Genomic DNA, 12,375 nt, shown 5'->3' with positions numbered 1-12,375 from the left:
TCTAATAAGATGATTGGTTCTTTTGCTGAGTGGCATAAGTAGATAATCATATTTCTCAATCTTGTTATCAGAAATGATGGCTATTCATTTTTATATTTGTAAATATGTAGATTATTTTTACAGCAAGTCTAGTGCATTACTCAAATGTAAATACTAAACTTGACAAGAATGAAAAAATAAAACATTAGAATATCCTTATAGAAAGTATCATTCCCCCAGTTTGTGGGAATTGCATCAACCACTGCAGAAAAGTGTGTTTATAAAATCCCCTAACTCATGACATTTGGCACATCAGCAAGTGGCAGTAATTTTAACACCAATTAGTACATTTAGGAGAAATTATTTACAAAACCTAAATCATGTTTTGAACAATGATTTCTTGAATAAGTATAAGATAAAATGAATTTTATAGAAAATATAAAATAAATATAATATGAAAGTAGCACTACGGTCTAGCTCCATTATCTTTAGATAAGTCAAAGATATTGTCTTTGACTCTCAACAAAGTAGAACTGTAAAATACAGTTTTAGATTCAAACTATAGATGGTTAGATTTGGATAGACTAGAAGATCTTATAATATAGTCCCCTGATTTTACAGATGAGCAAATGAAGATTTAGTATTGATAAAAATACTAAATGTTTTTGGTGAAATGACACAGCTTTTACCCAGTCACACAACAAGATATGAGTGGAAGCAGAAGCAGTTATGGGCTCTCTTGATTTCCAGTCCTGGGCACTCTCTCTTGTAGTGCACTGACCAGAAAGTCCAGTATAGATTTTGACACTGTGTCCCTTCTTCCCTCAACTCACAACTCTATATCCTATGTAAGGAACAATTTGAGAGAAAAAAGAGGTTATGAGCTTGAAAGTGATAAAGTTAATATGTATCCTAGGACCCTCTACCAAAATATTTTGTATCGAAGGAAGCAATAATATAGTTTGTTAGAATTTTGAGAAATTATTAATTTTAGATACATAATATCACAGGCCAGATTTCAACAGCATCTGTGGGTTCAGAGAGATCTACAGAACTTCAGATTTTCTCAGAAATTTCAAAAGTACTCAGTAAAACTTCCAGGCCAGTTGTGCTAATTCAGGGACTCAGTTTGAGATTCCCTGGGTTCATTTTATTACATGGGCTTCCATTGTTAAAGTTCGAGGATCCCCATCCAGTTCTTTGTTAATATGTTTTACTTTATGAGAGTAATTAGCCATGTAAAAATTGCTCACATTGATACCTAAGACTCACTAATAAAAGTTATTTTGCTTACAAGTTCTTGTCAAGAATGGCCAGAAATGTGTTTTGGTTTCTGAGATGTTCTGTTTAACCATGAATTTCTGTAAAAGTTTATCAATTTTCAAAAACAAAATGTATAAAAAATGAAATGCGCAACAACCCCCAAATTATTTTTGAATATAATTTAACTGTTTTTTCATTTACTGAATCTCAGGATCTGATAAATATGATTATAAGTCATACAGTTTTGTTTAATTAATCTCAGTGGTTTGAATGTTGGAGAAATAAGATCTCATTATACCTCTGTGTCATCTATTACAGTTTTAACCAAGAAGCATTCTAAAGTTGTGTAACCGTAGCTGTAGAGCAAATGCAAATGTGTTGTGTTTTGGTGAAATGACCACGGCTTTTTACCATATCATCTGAATGTAACACACATTGTGTATCAGAGCAGCCCTATGTGGGCTACAGTATGTCATTTAATCTCAGTGAGCTCTTTCTGACTTTACAGAGTGAAACTAGTACTGCCTATTTGACAGGACTGCTGAGGATTAAATGATAAAGTATGTTAAAAAGCTTGACAAACCTGAGTATTCTTTATACCCTTAAAGGTACAAATCCTATATTTTTCATGAATATTTCTCCTTCATAGCATGGAGGGGAATGTGTTGCATATAATAGTATTTCTTACTTGGTACTGTAATGGAGTGAGACTATGAAAAGCAAATACTGCAAAGCGAGGAGGAGATATCTGCTAGAATCAGGTATTGAAACATTAGCTTGGCAAATTGCTCCTTCTAAAGTCAGCTTCCATGTTGGTGAGGCTGCTTTGAATCTCCCAGGCACCTTTGGGTTTTTGTTCACTGCTCTGCTCTCTGTCAGCTCACTTTTATCACAATAGGGTTTCTCAGCCTCTACACTATTGATAATTTGGACTGAATAACTTTTATGCATTGTAGGGTGTTTAGCTCCATCTGTAACCTCTACCTACTATGTGCTAGTAGTGCTCTACCCCAAGTTGTAGCAAAAAAATGTTTCCAGATATTGCCTAGTGTCCTCTGGGGGACAAAAATGCCTCAGAATGAGAACCACTACATACATACAGCAGTCACTGCTTTGTGATGTCAATATCAGTTTACCTGTGCCCCTTCTCACCAGACTGCCAGCCCCTAGAGGGTAGTGTGATGTCTTTCTCTGGTGCCACAGCTTGGACACCCATAGAAGTGCAATAAATGTGGAAAGACAAAACGGTTTAAGAAATATTTAGTTATCAGTTATAATACCTATGTTGGTTCATTATATGCAGTGGATTTTTATTTTCTTCTGGACCAAAAGGGCAAGGACTCACCATAACCTCAGATTTCTTTCCGGAAACCATTAATGCTACCACTTTCTCAGATATTTCCCTTGCCCATGCCCCATCATTGATATAATTAGACAATGTGTTCACTCAAAGAAAAGGGTAATCTGGGATTGGATACCTGAGACGTTAGACTTTAAGGGCCAGGCAGAAATTCAAGGCATCTTTCTCTCTCTCTCTCTCTCCCTCTCTCTTAAACTCTGTAGCAATTCTCATACCCAGGCTCCAACAAATAACCTGAAGATCCTCAAATATATTATCTCTAGCTTAGAACCTACCTGTTAGCTCATAGTTTTACTAGAAGTCTCCTCTTGTATATTTCACAAGCTGCAGAAACAGAAACCCAGTATGCATAAAACTAAACTCACCATCTTATTTCACTTCTTTTAAACCTCCTTCAAAATTCTTTATCCCAGGGAATGGTGTTCGGGTTCTGGAGCGAGAATCTTGCTTTGCTCTTTAATAACCCAGTGACCTTGTACAGATTACCTACCCTCTGTCTCATTTTCCTTATCTGTCAAATTGATACTGATCTTCCAGTGTTATTGTGAAGATCAAATTAGGTGATGCATGTAAATTACTTAATGAGATAATGCATATAAATCACCTAGAAAACAATGCATAGCCTGTTTAATAAAAGTAGATATTATTATCTTAAAACAAGCTTTAACCAAATACTTGAGAGTCATTTCTTACTTTTGCCCTCCCTGTTTCCCTGTTTCCACCCAACAAGTTTCTACATTTTCTTTATCCTGCCTCCCATTTCAGTGCACTATGCACAGTTCATTCTTACCCATTTCATTTCCACTGCAATGGCTTCAGTGCAGGCCTTGAACCTTTCTTGCCCAAATCATTACAGCAGTAGCCTCTTAACAAGCCTTTCCACTTCCAGTTTCACTGTCAGTCTATCTGTCCATTTTCTTGATGCCTGGACAGAGATACATTTTTTAGTGTCTCCCATCACCTAGTAACTCAAATCCCAATCTATGCCTTTGTGTTAGCTGTTCCCTCCTGTTTTTCTTCTCTTTTCTTTGTTGAGCTAACATGTACTCATTTTTAAGATACAGCGCAAGCATTTCTTCATCTTAGAAGCAACACCTAAGCACCCTTCCCTGAGATCACTGCTATACTTTGTTCCTGTCTTCTTACCACAATAACACTTTGTGCACCTGTACTTTCTAGCACTTACCATGCATAACTTGTGTTTCTTGATTTATTTCCCTCACTAAATTGTGAGTTTTTGACATCTCATTCATTTTGGTTCCTCATTTATTTTGGTTTTTACAGTGAGTAGCACATTTCTTGACATGTAGTAGGTGTTTAATAACTATTTGTAGTTGAATACAGCTAGGATTCCATAAGATTGAATCAGACAGTATAGACTTACAAAATCATAGAAGCAAAATTGTTTAAGAATTCATTGATGGAATTAACCAGCCAAATTATGAATGAAGAAACCATGCAGGCATCTCTGTTGGATAGAACAGAGAGATCAGTAGATACCCAAAGAGAAGCTAAAAGCTGGGATCTTGTCCGAGGTCTTAGCTGAGTAAGTCAATCGGAAATAGGTAGTAGAGAGAGGAAGACCAAGGGATCTGGGTATTAAGTCATGCTGTCTTCTTTAATTGTCCCTAATATTAAGGAATTTGATCTTGTAAGGTAGAAATACCAGAAGAGAAAAAAATATTGATTCTAACAATAGAGTGCTATTTAAAAATATATACCTAGTGTTATGGCAGTAGAAATGAAGTAATTTTTCAACAAATATTGTCACATCATTAATGGGCCAGAAATGACCAGTTAAAATATCAGAGGTGGGTGTGCAATGGGCAGATGTGTTACATCAGTCTTAAGTACTCCAGTGTCAACACGGCTTCACATGTGAGCCTGAGCAAAGATCATGTTCAAGGGGTCTGAATGGGTTGGGATCACGTTGCTTCAGCCATCAATGGTGATAGTGTTTTGTCATTTTCTATGTAAGCATAATTTGTAGATTAGTTTGCTGCAAAAAACAATAGTCTCAAGAGTTCTTTTTTCAAGATTATTTTCCAGGCCCATTATGTAAAACAGGGAAATGGTGTACAGTTTTCTCAGCACTGTAGAGATGACCAAAACACCATTTAGTAACATCACTAACCATTTTATGCCATGATTTCTTCAAAGCAACCATGTTATTCTCTTTGGTCCAGGAAACAGTTGCTGCATTTTCCAAATCATCTTTAAAATTACATTTGAAACATCTTTAACCATGGTTTATTTATTGAAATCTCATCCCACCCTTTGAGTAAGGAGTTCTCTTCCTGTCTTGATCCTACAGATTGAATATCACATATGCCTCTTTGATTGGAATAATGAATGAGTTTCTGTTCCCATTATTTTACACTGCTTTGCTGTTGAGGTGAAATAGCAATGAATCACATCCCTGGTTGTATTTAGTGATTCAATAAACTGTACTTAGGATTTCATTGTTAGGGTTTGAAGTCGATATTTGTCCATTTCTCAAAACCTTATACCAACATCAGAAGATTTGGATCTTGATTGTTCTGTTTTGAGGGAGTCAACATCCTTCTCCTGAACCCAGCCTAGAGTCTGTAAGTCTGAGACTGCTTAAAGAGAAATGCTGAGCTGCTATGCAAAAAAGAACCTTTATCAAGGCTTGACGTGATTTTTACTGTTTCACAACCGTCATATTGAAATTCCCTTCCGCACCCACAGAAGGGAATACTTACCTCTGCCAGCAGGTTTCTGTTGGAAGCTGGAACGCATCCCCGTAAATACTCAGAGTGGCAGGGGTGGCAGAGCTTTCTTCTCTCCCCACGCTGCTTCTGCTTTTGGCAGAGGCTCGAATATTGGCAGGGGCGCCCGCCTCTGCACAGTCTGCTCTGGGGAGGTGGGGGATTCCTCTTACTTCCAATTACCAGTTTCTGTATATGTGGGAGGACATTTTTTGGCAAAGATTATCCTCTTCTCTTCACGTCTGGCTGACAAAACCCTTGCTAATTTATTTTTTGGCATCCCTTATGCATTTGTTAAGATGTCAAAAGGTACATACAAAGCACTGAATTGAAGACTGCGTTTACATTCTGGAGCTTCCAGTAGGCATGCATGAGATGGTAGAAGCTATCTCTCTGGAATAGAAGGTATGGTACAGGGTAAACAGAGGATAGTGGGCATGGTTTACTTGCCTTCTTGCAAAAGTCTTAAGGCCCTTTAGTGAACAGTGAATCACAGAATCCTAAACTTGTATGAAGGTAAGGATATGAAAGTTCGTGTGGTCTATTGCTTATTTCTCTGGAAATTGAGGCCAGGAACAATTACATGGCTTGCTCAAGTCCACCCAGCTAACCAATCAGGAGCCTCCTGATAGAGCCTCCATCAGTATCCTAGTCTTCTTTCTTTGTCCTGTGTTATTTTCACTGCATTGCAATGTTTTGAAAGTAGTAGACACTCAGGAAATATGTATTAGGTCTACTCAATACCTATCTTCATAGCTCCTTCCTGCATATAGGATGGGAAAAATTCCACTCCCCCTTTCCCTTAGAAACACACACACAAAAGATTCTGACAAGCTATCCAGCCGTACTGGTTGGATTGCTTATAAATCCTCTAGCTAGACTGAGTTGCCTAGAAAAGAGGTCACGTCAGTAGTTTTTCCCTTTCCCAAGTGGGATGGAACCATTAGTTGAAGAGTCCGTGTCAAAATCAATCTGTAATTTTGGAGGCTGTGGAAAAGCAGCTCCAACCGCCTGCCCTGGACAGTCTGTTCTATTAAACTTTCTGAAACATTAATAGCAGATTTGTGAAGGCATACTAAGAAAGAACAGATCTCAGAAATGGTCTCTTCAGAGGGAATGATTATTCTAAACAACTAATTTGAGGTAAAGTAGCCCTGAAAATGTTTCAAGTATGGTTGAGAATCTTAAGTAGTCATTTAAGTAATTTTTTTAAAAAAGCTTTCCTTAAAGCTGATATTAGGAAGTGATTAAAAAATAAATTGTTAACGAAATTTCTGTTCATAACAATTGCTTTTAGATCACTGGTCAGATGGAGAAGGTTTTGTTTGTTAACGATGACAGAACAAGCTCATCCCACACACTTTCTTGATGGGATTGCGTTACGCATCCAAGAAGGTAATTTAAGGTGGATCAAAGTCGTTGAATTTAAAGCAAGTGTTACACTTAACGGCAGTTTAAAATACTGAGGTAAAAATGCTGTAGTCATTTAAGACAATCATTTTGTGATGGCAGTTCTAAAGAGGACTTGGCTATCCAGTTTGTCATAGTGCCTTTCGTGGCTAAAACTTAACATTTAAACAGCTCCATCTTTCTCTCTGGAGTAAATATGAAAATAGTGAAAAGGGATACTTGATGTTGGAATCATTTTCAAAGAACATTCTTAGACATACTTTAGTTATAAACTGTATGCAAAGCCAATATGGTTTATTTTTCTTTTTGCCTAAAAATATCAGCTAAAACTTTCACAAATTTCTCTACTCTCAGACTTTTTATCTATTATGTCAGTATTTCTAATGCTTATGAACCAGGGGCCAGCAGTTGCTTGCATGTAATGGGTACTCTGAAAATGCTAGTGATGATAGAGATTTTTAAAAACTTAAGAAAAACCATTTGCACTAGTTCTTTATTTATGTATTTTTGTTTGCTTATATTTTTATTGGAGCCTCAAAAAATGACTCAGAACTTATTTTGGATTCTGACCAGTCTGTTTTTGTTTTTTTTTTTTAAACTAAGAATATTTTCAGTTGGTGAGATAAAGGTTGTAAAGAATAAAATATCTCAGGAGGAAAGGAGGGGATTTGTTCTGCTTGTTGTTACCTTGGTTTTAAGAGGATAATATTTTTCTTTTTTAAAAAATCAGATAATTAGGAAAAAAATATAAAGAAGTAAATAAAAATTGGCAGTAATCTATCCATATTTTGAGCATAGCCTTTAAAAATATCAAAATCATATACATTATATACACACACATATTGTATATATATGCACATATATTTATACTTAGTGTATTTTTAAAAAGTGAAATCACCCATACTTTTTAATATGGTAAGTTTTTATATTTAATAGTGAAATATTTCAGGTATACAAAAATATACAGAGGATAGAAGGCACCTATGTACCCATCATCCAGGTGAAATTTAACATTTTGTCATTAAAAAATACTATAAAAATACTTTTTAAGAAATAAAATGAGGATACAGAAGCTACTATAGGAGGCTTCTTCCCCCTGCATTGCATGTTTCACCCTCTTCAGAATCAGTAGGACCTTGTGCAGCCTTCACCTCTGCTTCATACTTTTACTTTCTATGTTTGTACTTACAATTATTTATAGTATTGTCTTATGTATTTTTTAGTTTACATAAATGATTTCCTAGTTCACATGCTCTTTGCACATTTTGTCATTAAATATATTTTTGAATTTAATCAGATTAATACTTGTAGCTCTAACTGATTATTTAAACTGCTGTGTAGATTACATGGTTGTATCATCCATCCCTTATTGATGGCAACTATTAATAATTTGTTTTTAGTTTTTCCTTATTACAAACAATATTGCAGAGGAATCATGTCTCCTTACTCATGTAAGTTTTCCTAGGATTTATAGTTTCAAGTAGAATCATAGATTAAGGGCAGCTTTAAACTTAACTAATTATTGCAAATATGGAATTTAAAGTGATTGTACCAATTTGTATCCCCATTAACAAGGATTAGTTTTTTTGTAACTCAGTCCATTTTTGCTTTCTATATTTTAAACTCACATTGTTGGATAAATGTGGATTTAAGATTACCATATTTTACTGGCAAATTGTTCCTTTTGCCATGATGTAAAAATCCTTTTCATCCTTAATAATGTTTTCCCCCCCTCTTTGGAGTCTATTTTGTATGTTAATATTGCTATACAAGCTTTCTTTTGGCTAGTATTTATCTTTTTCCATTCTTTTACTTTGTGTCATTTATGTTTTAAATTTGTGGGGTTTTTTTTTGAAATCCAATCTGAAAATGTCTGGCTTTTATCTGTTAAATTTAATATGTGTGGTTTTAGTATGATTACTGAGGCATTTGGATTTATTTCCACCATCCTGTTTTGTGTGTCTTTTCACCAGGCTTTTTATATGTTTATTTATTGCATTGATTACCTTTTCATAGGTTTTCATGGTTTCCTTCTGTTGCTTTGGAAGGTATACATTTTTATAATAATCATATCCTTTGCAATAATAGTTATTATTTAATAATAATTATTATATACAAATATTGTAATATTTTTATTTTAGTGGGTATCCCTAGATTTTTACATGAGTTATTTTTCTTTATAAATGTTTCTTTTTTTCTCTCTCAACCTTTATTTTAGGTTCATTTGTAGGTTTGTAACATGGGTAAATTCCGTGTTGCTAAGGTTTGGTGTACAAATGATCTTATCACCCAGGCAGTGACATAGTACCTGATAGATAGTTTTCCAACCCATGTTTCCCTCCCACCCTTCTCCCTCAAGTAGTCCCCAGTGCCTGTTGTTCCCATATTTGTGTCCATGTGTATTTAGTGTTTAACTCCTGCTTAGAAGTGAGAACATGTGGTTGGTTTTTGATTCCTGCATAGTTCTCACAGGATAATGGCCTCCAGCTATATCCATGTTATTGCAAAGGACATTATTTAATTTTTGTTTGGCTGTGTAGTATTCCATGGTGTATATGTACCACATTTTCTTTACCAATCTACCACTGATGGGCATCTAGGTTGATTCCATGTCTTTGCTATTGTGAAGAGTGCTGTAATGAAGATACCAGTGCATGTGTTCTTTTTTTTGATACAATGATATCTTTTCCTTTGGGTATATACTCAGTAGAGGGATTGCGGGATTGAATGGTAGTTCTGTTTTAAGTTCTTTGAGAAATCTCCACACTGCTTTCCACAGTGGCTGAACTAATTCACATTACCACCAGGAGTGTATAAATGTTCCCTTTTATCCACAACCTCACCAACATCTGTTGTTTTATGACTTTTTAGTAATGGCCATTCTGACTGGTGTGAGATGGTATCTCATTGTGGTTTTGATTTGCATTTCTCTGATGATTAGTGATGATGAGCATTTTTTCATGTATGTATTTGTTGACTTCACGTATGTCTTCTTTTGAGAGCTGTCACCATCTAGTGATATTATAATATTTTCATAGTAAGTTCTTATTGCTATTTAGTGGTTACCATTGTCTTAGTTCCCAATTGCCTCTCATATCTCATTTTTTTGTGGTTCAATTTCCTTCTACTAAACTATCCATTAGTAGTTATTTCATAGTAGTTATTTCATTGAAGATCCATGAGTGTAAACACAATCTTAGTTTGTCTGAAAATATGTTTATTTTTTTCTCTGACTTCAATGATAGTTTATCTGGTTGTGCAGGTATTGTTAATGGTTCCTTTTCTTCAACGTCTTGAAGTTCCCACTCCCTTTAACTTCTGACTCTACAATTTCTTATAGAAAGTCTAAACTCACTCACATTGTTGTTCCTTTGTATTTAACCTTTTTTGGTTGTTTTCAAGATTTTCTCTTTTTCTTGTGTAATGTTTTACTTCATTGTAAGTATGCATTTAAAAAAATTCTTCAGAACCTAGTATATTTCTTCAACCTGCTAATTCATGTTTTCCATCAGCTGTGGAAGTTTTCAACCACTATGTCTTTGAATTGCCTCTTTCCCATCCTTTCTATTGTTTCCTGTAGAAACTCTTAATAGACCAATTTGGACCTTTGATGTTAGCTACTATGTTTTCTAATTCTTTATTCATGGCATGTTCCTTAGAAGCATCTTTGTACACCACTTTTATCCCTAGCAGTGACTAATCTGTAGCTTAATCAGCCATTGAGCTTTTAATTATTATTATATTTTTCATTCGACAAATTCTGTTTTAAACACCATTTCTTTTTTCATAGTATACTATTTTCTACTTATGCTTTCTAGTTTTTATTTTTTATTTTATTTTTTCCCTATTTATATTCTAATTTATTATTTTTTATTTTTCCATAAGTTATTGGGGTACAGGTGATACTGGTTGCATAAGTAAGTTCTTTAGTGGTGATTTGTGAGATTTTGGTGCACCCACCCCCCAAGCAATACACACTGCACCATATTTGTAGTCTTTTATCCCTTGGCCCCCTCCCACTCTTCCCCCTAAGTCCTCAAAGTCCGTTGTATCATTCTTATGCCTTTGTGTCTTCATAGCTTAACTCCCACGTATCAGTGAGAACATACAATGTTTGATTTTCTATTCCTGAGTTACATCACTTAGAATAATAGTTTCCAGTCTCATCCAGGTCATTGCAAATGCTGTTAATGCATTCCTTTTTATGGCTGCGTAGTATTCCATCAAATATATATACATACACACACACACATATATGTATACACATATACATACACACACACACACACATATATATATATATTTCACAGTTTCTTTATCCACTTGTTGATTGATGGGCATTTGGGTTGGCTCCACAGTTTTGCAATTGTGAATTGTGCTGCTATAAACATGCATGTGCAAGTATCTTTTTCGAATAATGACTTCTTTTCCCCTGGGTAGATACCCAGTAGTGGGATTGCTGGATCAAATGGTAGTCCTACTTTTAGTTCTTGAAGGAATCTCCACACTGCTTTCCATGGTGGCTGTATTAGTTTACATTCCCACCAGCAGTGTAGAAGTGTTCCCTGTTCACCACATCCCCAGCTCTCTTTTAGTCATGTTCCTATTTTTTAAAATTATCTCCAGTTCTTGGGATTATGAGTCCTACTGTTTGGGGAACCTCCTGACTCTGTCATAGTGACAGTTTAGCTCCTATGTTTTTTTTTTTTAAATTGTGAGCTTATCTTTAACTGGCACTATTTTCATATGTAAGCCCTGAACTATGGTTGTTTCAATAGACATGTTTATTTCTGCTGGGTTTTAAGGGATTTCATTAGTCCAAGATTAGTTTTCTTCCCTATAATTTTGTGACATAAGATTTTTGTACTTCATGGAGAGTTTAAGTTGGGTTCTGCCGAGCCACACACTTGGAGCTTCAGGCAAAGATAAGTTTCCTCATCGTTTCACTGAGCCATTGACTGAAGTTTTCTTGCCTCTTTTTGGCATAATTGACTGTCTGGGGTACAGACTCTATTCTAGGGTTCCAAGTGCAACCCCCTGCCTTGTGTGGCCTTCTCCTCACACCACCTGACCCCACACAGTTGTTACAGAAGCAGACAAACAAATAAATAAACAAAATTTAGTCATTAACTGATGGACCTTACATCTAGGTCTGAAATTTCCCTGAGATGCCTTGACATCAGCTGAAATTTTTCATCCTGACTTTGGGTATCTCTTCATTTCTGGAAATAAATGGGGAGTGGGGATGTCTCTGTTCATCATCAGAGCTCAGCTATGCATTAACCCTTTTTGTTTTTATAGTTTATTTAGCAATTCTGTGTATTTCTAGCAAGGAGGTCCATCTTACCCCAGAGTGCCACCTCACTGTATTCAGGTGTCATGTTGTTTAATATCTTGCCTTTTCACTTCCTATGTGGAAGGCATCTTTTCACAGCAGTAAATTATTATTTTTATTAGCCTCATAGTATTCCATTGTTCAGCTGAACCATGAATTATTAGACTAATCCCTATTACAGATCCTTTAGATCCCTTCCTTTCTTTCTTCCTCCCTCCCTTCCTCCCTCTCTCCTCTTTCTTCTTTCTTTTTCTTTCTTTCTTTCTTTCTTTCTTTCTTTCTTTCTTTCTTTCTTT

General features: G+C 35.4%; 1 protein-coding gene across 6 annotated transcripts in view; it reads left to right on the top strand.

The window, feature by feature from the left end:
• Window positions 1-12,375, top strand: part of TMEM200A (transmembrane protein 200A) — a 78,220-nt gene that overhangs the window by 23,055 nt on the left and 42,790 nt on the right. Inside the window, exon 1 of one of the 6 annotated variants that reach the window (XM_011951647.1) lies at window positions 6,400-6,477. The exons of the other annotated variants lie outside the window; for them this stretch is intronic. The gene's annotated coding sequence lies outside the window, so the exon portion shown is untranslated. Of the gene's footprint in view, window positions 1-6,399; window positions 6,478-12,375 lie in introns of those variants that run through there. 6 annotated transcript variants of the gene reach the window in all.

Source organism: Colobus angolensis, unplaced genomic scaffold (genome assembly GCF_000951035.1).
Source record: "Colobus angolensis palliatus isolate OR3802 unplaced genomic scaffold, Cang.pa_1.0 Scaffold322, whole genome shotgun sequence".
Classification (NCBI taxonomy): domain Eukaryota; kingdom Metazoa; phylum Chordata; class Mammalia; order Primates; family Cercopithecidae; genus Colobus; species Colobus angolensis.
Note: the sequence above shows the minus strand (reverse complement) of the source record. Positions and strands in the feature narration are given on the sequence as shown.